Below are 12,864 nucleotides of genomic sequence, written 5' to 3'. Positions count from 1 at the left end.
GCCTAGAAAATGGAAAATTGTATCAAATACTTGCCTTAATTTTCCATTCCTTGCGCTAATCAATGGCAGCATACATGTAGTATGTTGCCATGCTGGTGCCTAGAAAATGGAAAATTGTATCAGATAGTTACCATAATTTTCCCTTCATGCAACCACTCTATGGCAGCATATACATAGAATGTTGCCATGTTGGCACCCAGAAAATGGAAAATTGTATCAAATACTTACCTTCATTTTCCACTCCTTGCACCAATCTATGGCAGCATACATGTTGTATGTTGTCATGTTGACACCTAAAAAATTGAAAATTGTATCAAATACTTACCTTAATATGTCTTTCCTGCCACCAGTCTATGGAAGCATACATGTAGTACGTTGTCATGTTAACACCTGGAAAATAGAATGCTGTATCAAATACTTCCCTTAATTTTCTTTTACTGGTGCCAATCTATGGCAGCACACATGTTGTCATGTTGACACCTAGGAAATGTAATATTGTATCAAATACCATAATTTGCCTTTCCTGGCACCAGTCTATGGAAGTATACATGTAGTATGTTGCCATGTTGACATCTGGAAAATTGAATATTTTATCAAATACAATAATTTTCCTCTCCTGGCTTCAGTCTATAGCAGCATACATGTTGCCATGTTGGTGCCTAGAAAATGGAAAACTGTATCAGATAGTTACCATAATTTTCTCTTCCTGCAACCACTCTATGGCAGCATATACATAGAATGTTGCCATGTTGGCAGCCAGAAAATGGAAAATTGTATCAAATTCTTACCTTAATTTTCCATTCCTTGCGCTGATCTATGGCAGCATACATGTAGTATGTTGTCATGTTGACACCTAGACAATGGAATTCTGTATCAAATACAATAATTTGCCTTTCCTGGTATCAGTTTATGGAAGCATACATGTAATGTATGTTGTCATGTTGTCATTGTGCCAAATACTTACTGTAACTTTCCATTCCTGGCACCATTATATGGCAGCATATACAGTGGGTACGGAAAGTATTCAGACCCCCTTAAATTTTTCACTCTTTGTTATATTGCAGCCATTTGCTAAAATCATTTAAGTTCATTCTTCTTCCTCATGAATGTACACATAGCACCCCATACTGACAGAAAAACACAGAATTGTTTACATTGTTGCAGATTTATTAAAAAAGAAAAACTGAAATATCACATGGTCCTAAGTATTCAGACCCTTTGCTGTGACACTCATATATTTAACTCAGGTGCTTTCCATTTCTTCTGATCATCCTTGAGATGGTTCCACACCTTCATTTGAGTCCAGCTGTGTTTGATTATACTGATTGGACTTGATTAGGAAAGCCACACACCTGTCTATATAAGACCTTCCAGATCACAATGCATGTCAGAGCAAATGAGAATCATGAGGTCAAAGGAACTGCCTGAAGAGCTCAGAGACAGAATTGTGGCAAGGCACAGATCTGGCCAAGGTTACAAAAAGATTTCTGCTGCACTTAAGGTTCCTAAGAGCACAGTGGCCTCCATAATCCTCAAATGGAAGACGTTTGGGACGACCAGAACCCTTCCTAGAGCTGGCCGTCCGGCCAAACTGAGCTATCGGGGGAGAAGAGCCTTGGTGAGAGAGGTAAAGAAGAACCCAAAGATCACTGTGGCTGAGCTCCAGAGATGCAGTCAGGAGATGGGAGAAAGTTGTAGAAAGTCAACCATCACTGCAGCCCTCCACCAGTCCGGCTTTATGGCAGAGTGGCCCGACGGAAGCCTCTCCTCAGTGTAAGACACATGAAAGCCCGCATGGAGTTTGCTAAAAAACACCTGAAGGACTCCAAGATGGTGAGAAATAAGATTCTCTGGTCTGATGAGACCAAAATAGAACTTTTTGGCCTTAATTCTAAGCGGTATGTGTGGAGAAAACCAGGCAATGCTCATCACCTGTCCAATACAGTCCCAACAGTGAAGCATGGTGGTGGCAGCATCATGCTGTGGGGGTGTTTTTCAGCTGCAGGGACAGGACGACTGGTTGCAATCGAGGGAAAGATGAATGCGGCCAAGTACAGGGATATCCTGGACAAAAACCTTCTCCAGAGTGCTCTGGACCTCAGACTGGGCCGAAGGTTTACCTTCCAACAAGACAATGACCCTAAGCACACAGCTAAAATAACGAAGGAGTGGCTTCACAACAACTCCGTGACTGTTCTTGAATGGCACAGCCAGAGCCCTGACTTAAACCCAATTGAGCATCTCTGGAGAGACCTAAAAATGGCTGTCCACCAACGTTTACCATCCAACCTGACAGAACTGGAGAGGATCTGCAAGGAGGAATGGCAGAGGATCCCCAAATCCAGGTGTGAAAGACTTGTTGCATCTTTCCCAAAAAGACTCCTGGCTGTATTAGATCAAAAGGGGGCTTCTACTAAATACTGAGCAAAGGGTCTGAATACTTAGGACCATGTGATATTTCAGTTTTTCTTTTTTAATAAATCTGCAACAATGTCAACAATTCTGTGTTTTTCTGTCAGTATGGGGTGCTATGTGTACATTCATGAGGAAGAAGAATGAACTTAAATGATTTTAGCAAATGGCTGCAATATAACAAAGAGTGAAAAATTTAAGGGGGTCTGAATACTTTCCGTGCCCACTGTACATAGATTGTTACCATGTTAACATCTGGAAAATGAAATATTGTATCAAATACCGTAATTTGCCTTTCTTGCTACCTGTCTATGGAAGCGTACATGTAGTACGTTGTTATTGTATCAAATTCTTACCCAAATTTTCCTTTCTTTGCCCCAATCTATGGCAACATGTTGTAATGTAGACACCTGGAAAATGGAATATTGTATCAAATACTGCAATTTTGGCTTCAATCTCTGGCAGCATGCATGTAGTATGTTGCCATGTTGGTGCCTAGAAAATGGAAAATTGTATTAAATAGTTACCATAATTTGCCCTTCCTGCAACCACTCTATGGCCATATACGCATAGAATCTTGCCATGTTGGCACCCCGAAAATTGTATCAACTATTTGCCCTAATTTTCCTTTCTTTGAATCAATCGTTGGCAGCATACATGTAGTATGTTGTCATATTGACTCCTGGGAAATGGAATATTGTATCAACTATTTCCATAATTTTCCTTTTCTGGCACAAACCTATGGCAGCATACATGTACAGTACTGTAGTATGTTGTCTTTGTATCAAATACTTACCTTAATTTTCCTTTCCTGGCACCAACCTATGGCAGCATACATGTACAGTACTGTAGTATGTTGTCTTTGTATCAAATACTTACCATAATTTTCTTTTCCTGCAACCACTCTATGGTAGCATACACATAGAATGTTGCCATGTTGGCACCCGGAAAATGATATCAAATACTTACCATAATTTTCCTTTCCTGGCACCAACCTATGGCAGCATACATGTACAGTACAGTAGTATGTTGTCTTTGTATCAAATACTTACCATAATTTTCTTTTCCTACAACCACTCTATGGTAGCATACACATAGAATGTTGCCATGTTGGCACCCGGAAAATGATATCAAACACTTACCGTAATTTTCCTTTCCTTGCGCCAATCTATGGCAGCATACATGTAGCATGTTGTCATGTTGACACCTGGAAAATAGAAAATTGTCTCAAATACTTACCATAATTTTCCTGGCGCCAGTCTTTGGAAACGTACATGTAGCATGTTGATATGTTAGCCCCTGGAAAATTGAATAAAATACTTACCGTAATTTTATTTTCCTGGCACCAATCTATTGTAGCATGCTACATATATGCTGCTATGTTTGTGCCAGAAAAAAATGTTTTGTCTATAGATCTATTTTAAAGATTCCTGGGCTTCTGCAAGGATACAAACACGGAAATCAGAGTAAAGTTAAACTTCTTGGGCAATCGGTCTAGAGACAATTAGGGGCTGAGAACACGATGTTACACTCTTCAGGTAAATCCGCTACATTCCATGGGAGACAATAACGAGGTCAAAGACGGAAAGATAAACAGCTTCTCGGGAGTGCTATTGTTGGTAAAAGAAATTCATCATGATACAATTGTTGTTATTCAGCCTTAGCGTGCCGATACACTACAAAACTCTAGAGAGCTTCAGACCTCATTCATCAAAGTGTCTGAAATAAGGCTTGTTATACCAAGGAGCGTGCACATCCAGGCTTGGGCTGCCCCTGGTGACCCGGCCGCAACGCGCTTGGGGCCGTCTTGAGAAACATTTGATTGACTGGGAACCTTAGTGCCAGCACCTTCACACCCTACCCACCATGTTTATTTTTAAGTGACCTAACACTAAGAGTGTAATCACATCCAGCTTAACCATTTAACCGCTTAACGACCGCTCGCCGCAGTTATAATGCAGCAGGCGGCTGCTCCTGCACGAACCGCCGTAGGTATATGTTGGTCGCACACAGGCAGCTAGGGGGCAAACACGCGCCGCCGTCAGCGCGCTCCCGCCCCCACTCATCAGTGGAGAGGCTGATGCACGGGGTAGGCGGCTCCGATTGCTACCTGACACCCACGATCGCTCCCCGTTGATAGAGAAGAACGGTCAGATGTTGTAAACACATCAGACCGTTCTTCTCTCTGGAATGATCACAGAGCTCCTGTGATCCTTCTATATAGGATCACAGGTCCCTATGATCATTGCACAAGCCACGCCCCCTACAGTTAGAATCACTCCCCTAGGTACATATTTAACCCCTTGATCACCCACAGGGTTAACTCCTTCCCTGCCAGTGTCATTATTACAGTAGCAGTGCATATTTTTAGCACTGATTACTGTAGTAATGTCACTGGTCCCCCCAAAAGTGTCAAAAATGTCAGTCAGGGGTCCGATCTGTCCGCCGCAATGTCGCAGTCCCGCAAAAAATTGCAGATCGCCGCCATTACTAGTAAAAAAAAAAAACAATAAAAATGACATAAATCTTTCCCGTAGTTAGTAGACGCGATACGTTTTGCACAAACCAATCAAAATACGCTTATTGCAATTTTTACCAAAAATATGTAGCAGAAAACAAATTGGCCTAAAATGTTAAAAAATTTAGATTTTTACATTTTTTTTTGGGGGGGGGGGGGATGTTATATAGCAGAAAGTGAAAAATATATATATATATATTTTTTTTTTTTTCAGAACTGTCGCTCTATTTTGTTTATAGCGCAACAAAAAATAAAAATGGCACAGGTGATCAAATACCACCAAAAGAAAGCTCTATTTGTGGGGAAAAAAGGACATCAATTTTGTTTGGGTACAGCGTCACATGACCGCACAATTGTCCGTTGAAGTAACGCAGTGCCGAATCGCAAAATATGGCCTGGTCATTAAGGGGGCAAATCCCCTTTCTGACATTTGTTCTTTACAAGTTAAAATCAGTATTTTTTTGCTATAAAATTCTTAGAAACCCCAAACATTATATATATATATATATATTTTTTTTTTAGCAGAGACCCTAGAGAATAAAATGGAGATTGTTGCAATACTTTATGTCACACCGTATTTGCGCAGTGGTCTTACAAACGCAACTTTTTGGGAAAAATACACATTTTTGAATTTAAAAAAAAGAAAATCGTAAAGATATCCCACCTTTTTTTTTTTTGTATAATATGAAGGATGATGTTATGCTGAGTAAATAGATACCTAATGTGTCATGCTTTAAAATTGCGCACGCTTGTGGAATGGCGACAAACTTCGGTACTTAACCACTTCCCGCGAATCTACGTACCTGTCCCTGTACGTCGGCTCGGAGAAGTGGTTGTAGCGGGATGATCTGCAGCTGCAGGCATCACCCCGGTACCGTTCTTCAGAGCCGGAGGTCGGCTTTAAGAAGATAACAACTGATGTGGCTCAGCTGCTCTGCCGTTATCCCAGCGAGCGGGAGAGGACGTCCCACCCCCTCCCGCCACCTTCTGCGGCTCTGCCAGGGTCTCCTGTCCCACCGGGAGACCTGAGCAACCAGCCGCCGCGTCCGCCGGTTGGTTGGAGTCCCGAACAAAGCCGAATTTGGGTCTCTGATGTAGTAACCCGGAAGGGACCTCATGACTTGAATTTAAAAAAAACTGTCAGTATTCAAAAATGCAGATTTCGGCATTTTGAACGCTTTAAAGCGCAGAGGAGGGGTTTGCGGTCTTTTAGACACCCGATCCCTCCATAAAGAGTACCTGTCACTGCCTATTACTGTCACATTCCCCCCCGATCCCTCCATAAAGAGTACCTGTCACTGCCTATTACTGTCACATTCCCCCCCGATCCCTCCATAAAGAGTACCTGTCACTCCTATTACTGTCACATTCCTCCCGATCCCTCCATAAAGAGTACCTGTCACTCCTATTACTGTCACATTCCTCCCCCGATCCCTCCATAAAGAGTACCTGTCACTGCCTATTACTGTCACATTCCTCCCGATCCCTCCATAAAGAGTACCTGTCACTGCCTATTACTGTCACATTCCTCCCGATCCCTCCATAAAGAGTACCTGTCACTCCTATTACTGTCACATTCCCCCGATCCCTCCATAAAGAGTACCTGTCACTGCCTATTACTGTCACATTCCTCCCCAATCCCTCCATAAAGAGTACCTGTCACTGCCTATTACTGTCACATTCCCCCCGATCCCTCCATAAAGAGTACCTGTCACTCCTATTACTGTCACACTCTTCCCGATCCCTCCATAAAGAGTACCTGTCACTGCCTATTACTGTCACATTCCCCCGATCCCTCCATAAAGAGTACCTGTCACTCCTATTACTGTCACATTCCTCCCGATCCCTCCATAAAGAGTACCTGTCACTCCTATTACTGTCACATTCCTCCCGATCCCTCCATAAAGAGTACCTGTCACTGCCTATTACTGTCACATTCCTCCCGATCCCTCCATAAAGAGTACCTGTCACTCCTATTACTGTCACATTCCCCCGATCCCTCCATAAAGAGTACCTGTCACTGCCTATTACTGTCACATTCCCCCCGATCCCTCCATAAAGAGTACCTGTCACTGCCTATTACTGTCACATTCCCCCCCCGGTCCCTCCATAAAGAGCACCTGTCACTGCCTATTCCTGTCACATCCACCCCGATCCCTCCATAAAGAGTACCTGTCACTCCTATTACTGTCACATTCCCCCCGATCCCTCCATAAAGAGTACCTGTCACTGCCTATTACTGTCACATTCCCCCCTATCCCTCCATAAAGAGTACCTGTCACTTCCTATTACTGTCACATTCCCCCCGATCCCTCCATAAAGAGTACCTGTCACTACTATTACTGTCACATTCCCCCCGATCCCTCCATAAAGAGTACCTGTCACTGCCTATTACTGTCACATTCCCCCCTATCCCTCCATAAAGAGTACCTGTCACTCCTATTACTGTCACACTCTTCCCGATCCCTCCATAAAGAGTACCTGTCACTCCTATTACTGTCACATTCCCCCGATCCCTCCATAAAGAGTACCTGTCACTCCTATTACTGTCACATCCCCCCCCCCCCCGATCTCTCCATAAAGAGTACCTGTCACTGCCTATTACTGTCACATTCCCCCCGATCCCTCCATAAAGAGTACCTGTCACTGCCTATTACTGTCACATTCTTCCCGATCCCTCCATAAAGAGTACCTGTCACTGCCTATTACTGTCACATTCCCCCCCGGTCCCTCCATAAAGAGTACCTGTCACTGCCTATTCCTGTCACATCCACCCCGATCCCTCCATAAAGAGTACCTGTCACTGCCTATTACTGTCACATTCCCCCCCGGTCCCTCCATAAAGAGTACCTGTCACTGCCTATTCCTGTCACATCCACCCCGATCCCTCCATAAAGAGTACCTGTCACTCCTATTTCCGTCACATCCCCCCCGATCCCTCCATAAAGAGTACCTGTCACTGCCTATTACTGTCACATTCCCCCCCCCGGTCCCTCCATAAAGAGTACCTGTCACTGCCTATTCCTGTCACATCCACCCCGATCCCTCCATAAAGAGTACCTGTCACTCCTATTACTGTCACATTCCCCCCGATCCCTCCATAAAGAGTACCTGTCACTGCCTATTACTGTCACATTCCCCCCGATCCCTCCATAAAGAGTACCTGTCACTCCTATTACTGTCACATTCCCCCCGATCCCTCCATAAAGAGTACCTGTCACTGCCTATTACTGTCACATTCCCCCCTATCCCTCCATAAAGAGTACCTGTCACTGCCTATTACTGTCACATTCTGCTAGGTAGAGAGTATAGTTTTGGCTCTGTCTGCCTATCAGAGGAGCAGAAGGTAAAACCTATATGGCTGCAGGAGCAGGATATATGAGTTAGGTCTGCTCATGGTGCTCAGTGTGTGATTCATCTAGGCCGGGGAGTGTCCCCACTGGTCCAATAAGGAGGCATATTGGACAGTGGAGGAAATCTGACCAATGGGCACACAGGCTTTGATACAGCCCCAGTGATTGGCACAGACTGTTGTGGGGTGTGGTATAAAAGCCAGGAGCACATGTGCTAGGGGTCTTTGGCTGGTTAGCAGAATCCCAGGAGGAGGGTGGCGGCTGCCTCCTCTTCTGTAGCAGTTGGTAAATGGTCACTGGCAATGGGCCTGGTGAGCCAGAAGGAAGGAGCTGAACCCAGAGGTCCAGGAGAGCTGACTAGGGGGGTTGAGACACTGGAGAACCTGGAAAAACAGTATTGTCGGTACAAGGGATCGTGTCTAAGGGCCTGACCAGGAAGGGGGCCACCCCCGGAGTAGAGTAGTTAGAAGACATCTCTAATACCTTCTTCTCAACTCTACCTTCATCGCTAACACCTTCATCTCAAATCTACCTTCATCTCTAACACCTTCATCTCAACTCTACCTTCATCTCTAACCCCTTCATCTCAACTCTACCTTCATCTCTAACACCTTCATCTCAAATCGACCTTCATTTCTAACACCTTCATCTCACCTCTACCTTCATCTCTAACACCTTCATCTCAACTCTACCTTCATCTCTAATACCTTCATCTCAACTCTACCTTCATCTCTAACACCTTCATCTCAACTCTACCTTCATCTCTAACACCTTCATCTCAAATCTACCTTCATCTCTAACACCTTAATCTCAAATCTACCTTCATCTCTAACACCTTAATCTCAAATCTACCTTCATCTCTAACACCTTCATCTCAACTCTACCTTCATCTCTAACACCTTCATCTCAAATCGACCTTCATTTCTAACACCTTCATCTCACCTCTACCTTCATCTCTAACACCTTCATCTCAACTCTACCTTCATCTCTAATACCTTCATCTCAACTCTACCTTCATCTCTAACACCTTCATCTCAACTCTACCTTCATCTCTAACACCTTCATCTCAACTCGACCTTCATCTCTAACACCTTCATCTCAACTCGACCTTCATCTCTAACACCTTAATCTCACCTCTACCTTCATCTCTAACACCTTCATCTCAACTCTACCTTCATCTCCAACACCTTCATCTCAAATCTACCTTCTTCTCTAACACCTTTATCTCAACTCTACCTTCATCTCTAACACCTTCATCTCAAATCTACCTTCTTCTCTAACACCTTCATCTCAAATCTACCTTCATCTCTAACACCTTCATCTCAACTCTACCTTCATCTCTAACACCTTCATGTCAACTCTACCTTCATCTCTAACACCTTCATCTCAACTCTACCTTCATCTCTAACCCCTTCATCTCAACTCTACCTTCATCTCTAACACCTTCATCTCAAATCGACCTTCATTTCTAACACCTTCATCTCACCTCTACCTTCATCTCTAACACCTTCATCTCAACTCTACCTTCATCTCCAACACCTTCATCTCAAATCTACCTTCTTCTCTAACACATTTATCTCAACTCTACCTTCATCTCTAACACCTTCATCTCAAATCTACCTTCTTCTCTAACACCTTTATCTCAACTCTACCTTCATCTCAACTCTACCTTCATCTCTAACCCCTTCATCTCAACTCTACCTTCATCTCTAATACCTTCATCTCAACTCTACCTTCATCTCTAACACCTTCATCTCAAATCGACCTTCATTTCTAACACCTTCATCTCACCTCTACCTTCATCTCTAATACCTTCATCTCAACTCTACCTTCATCTCTAACACCTTCATCTCAACTCGACCTTCATCTCTAACACCTTCATCTCAACTAGACCTTCATCTCTAACACCTTAATCTCACCTCTACCTTCATCTCTAACACCTTCATCTCAACTCTACCTTCATCTCCAACACCTTCATCTCAAATCTACCTTCTTCTCTAACACCTTCATCTCAACTCTACCTTCATCTCTAACACCTTCATCTCAAATCTACCTTCATCTCTAACACCTTCATCTCAAATCTACCTTCTTCTCTAACACCTTCATCTCAACTCTACCTTCAACTCTAACACCTTCATCTCAACTCTACCTTCATCTCTAATACCTTCCTCTCAACTCTACCTTCATCTCTACAACCATCATTCTTCCTTTCCTGATACAGAACACTCTCTGTACATGCATCCCAACTCTACCTTCATCTCTATAACTGGGGGGGGGGGGGGGGGGGTTCCTTTCCTGATATACTGTAGAGCACTCCTCTGGAATCTTCAGATAGAGTTCCTTAGGAAATATCATCATTTTTATTTAAGACCTGGGAAAGTTGGATTGTTGGCCCCTGAAACATGTGGTGTTACCTTTTATCTGCCTGTTAACATAACTGTCATGGTGTTAGTCGGGCTCGATGGCTTAACCTTGGTAACTCTACCTTTATATCTAACACACATTTACTACAACCATCAATGTTCCATTCCTGATATAGAGCGCTTCACCATGCAGCGGGTTCCAGTGGAAGTGGTGGAATATTGTATTTGATAATATTTGTTCTATACCATTCATCATTACCTTTAAGCAGACCTTTTCTGGCACTTTTTGTTTACAAAATTAAAAAACATAAGATGAACATAAGGAACACACAGTGTTCAAAAAATAAAAATGTGGGACTTTATATGAGGTGTGGCCAGTATACACATAATGATATAATGGTAGTACATATACATCTGCTGGTAAGCATAAAGAAGCATATGATTAACATCACGTGTTTATTAACATGTTCTATAGCAGTTTACATAGGTACAATAGGTACACAACCAATCAACGGGGACATACACAGTATACAAATGGATAACATGATAAGACCATAATAAATAATAAAAACAATAACAGAATAGACCAACAGACATAGAATGTAGGTACAGAATGATAATTGGATGAATCGTGCTGGAATTGGCAATAAATATAAATGGCCTCCACAGCTCGACGCGTTTCGTGAAAAGGATTTCACTTCATCAGGAGCAGGCACAATTTGGTTTCTAATAAAACATATATAACATAAAGGATATTGCATCCAATGGAGGGGTGTACTCAAGAGTTAAATAGGGAAGATGACTTATAGTAGGATCAATGAGGCTGTTGGTCACCCAGGAATACGTCCAAGAAGGGAACTGAGGGGGCAAAAACTCTGCAAAAGGCCGAAGCGCAAGGTCCATGAACATAGCGTGAATTTCATAATGGGTCTCAGGCTTGGTGGTCAAGTGAGGCTCTATTGGAATGTATCAAAATGATAATGAGTGTAAAGTGAAGACCATATGGGTATAAGGGTAGAGTAAATGAGCCCAAGACCAAGAGTACAAAGGGGAAAAACAAGATCTGTAAGGTGTGCATCAAATAGTCCAAATAGGTGATGTGTAAGCAGTAGGGAGACATCAGGACCAAGACAGGTAATATCATGGTGTGCCAGAGAGCAGTGCTAGAAGTGCAAACAAAGGAGAAAAGTGACTCACCGTCGAAATACTTTTGGGAACACAAAATCCCAGAAAAAATAGTCTAAAGTGTAGCCAAAACTGTGAAAGGGAAAGCATATCATACAGGAATAATGAATAGTGTGACAATGATGATAAAAGGGTATTGAAAATGAAGATGCAGAGATATGGACCTACACAATGGCAAAGGCAGGGACAGCTCCCAGCGTCACGAGCAGTTTAAGATTGAGGAACACCACTGGGCAGACTCAGACACAGACGCCGATAAATGACATCATGCTCTGTACGGAAAATCGTGGCGCCGGTGCGCTGCGGCCGCGAACACGCCCCCCGCCCCCTTCCCGGCCAATAAGGTTGGGGAGGGGGAGAGGGGGACGGAAACGGCCGGAGCGCATCGCAGTTCCCAAAGGGACAGAATGGGAATGAACATCTCGGCCCCAGTGACAACAAGGCTTGGAAAAAATGTGTATTATAAAAGGGGTACCCAGATGGGGAAAACCCCAGTGGCATGTACTGGATGTATAATGGGGGAGTAATAAATAATAAGTTGTTTAATTAGAATTAGGTATATATGGATTGAATAAAAATGTTAAAAAAACTGGTGACACACCTCCATCCCTATGTCTATATAGTATAATTGGGAATAAAGGAAAAAATGGGGAGGGAAAGGGGGCAAAAGAAAGAGGGAAGGAGAGGGAGATGGGACTTTAAATGAGACTTGTGCAATAGAGTCTCCATCCCTAATATGATGAACATAAGATGAACATAAGGAACACACAGTGTTCAAAAAATAAAAATGTGGGACTTTATATGAGGTGTGGCCAGTATACACATAATGATATAATGGTAGTACATATACAACTGCTGGTAAGCATAAAGAAGCATATTAACATCACATGTTTATTAACATGTTCTATAGCAGTTTACATAGGTACCTATAGTTTACATTTGTACCTATAGGGGGCCTCCTGCAGCGTGTGTGTGTGTGGGGGGGAGGGGGGGCAGCACAGTAAAAGGGGGGGCACACGGGGGAGGGCGGCAC

The sequence above is a fragment of the Pelophylax lessonae genome (assembly GCF_965119305.1).
Source record: "Pelophylax lessonae genome assembly, chromosome: 9".
Lineage (NCBI taxonomy): Eukaryota > Metazoa > Chordata > Amphibia > Anura > Ranidae > Pelophylax > Pelophylax lessonae.
The sequence above is the reverse complement of the archived record's forward strand: the minus strand, read 5'-3'. Positions refer to the sequence as shown.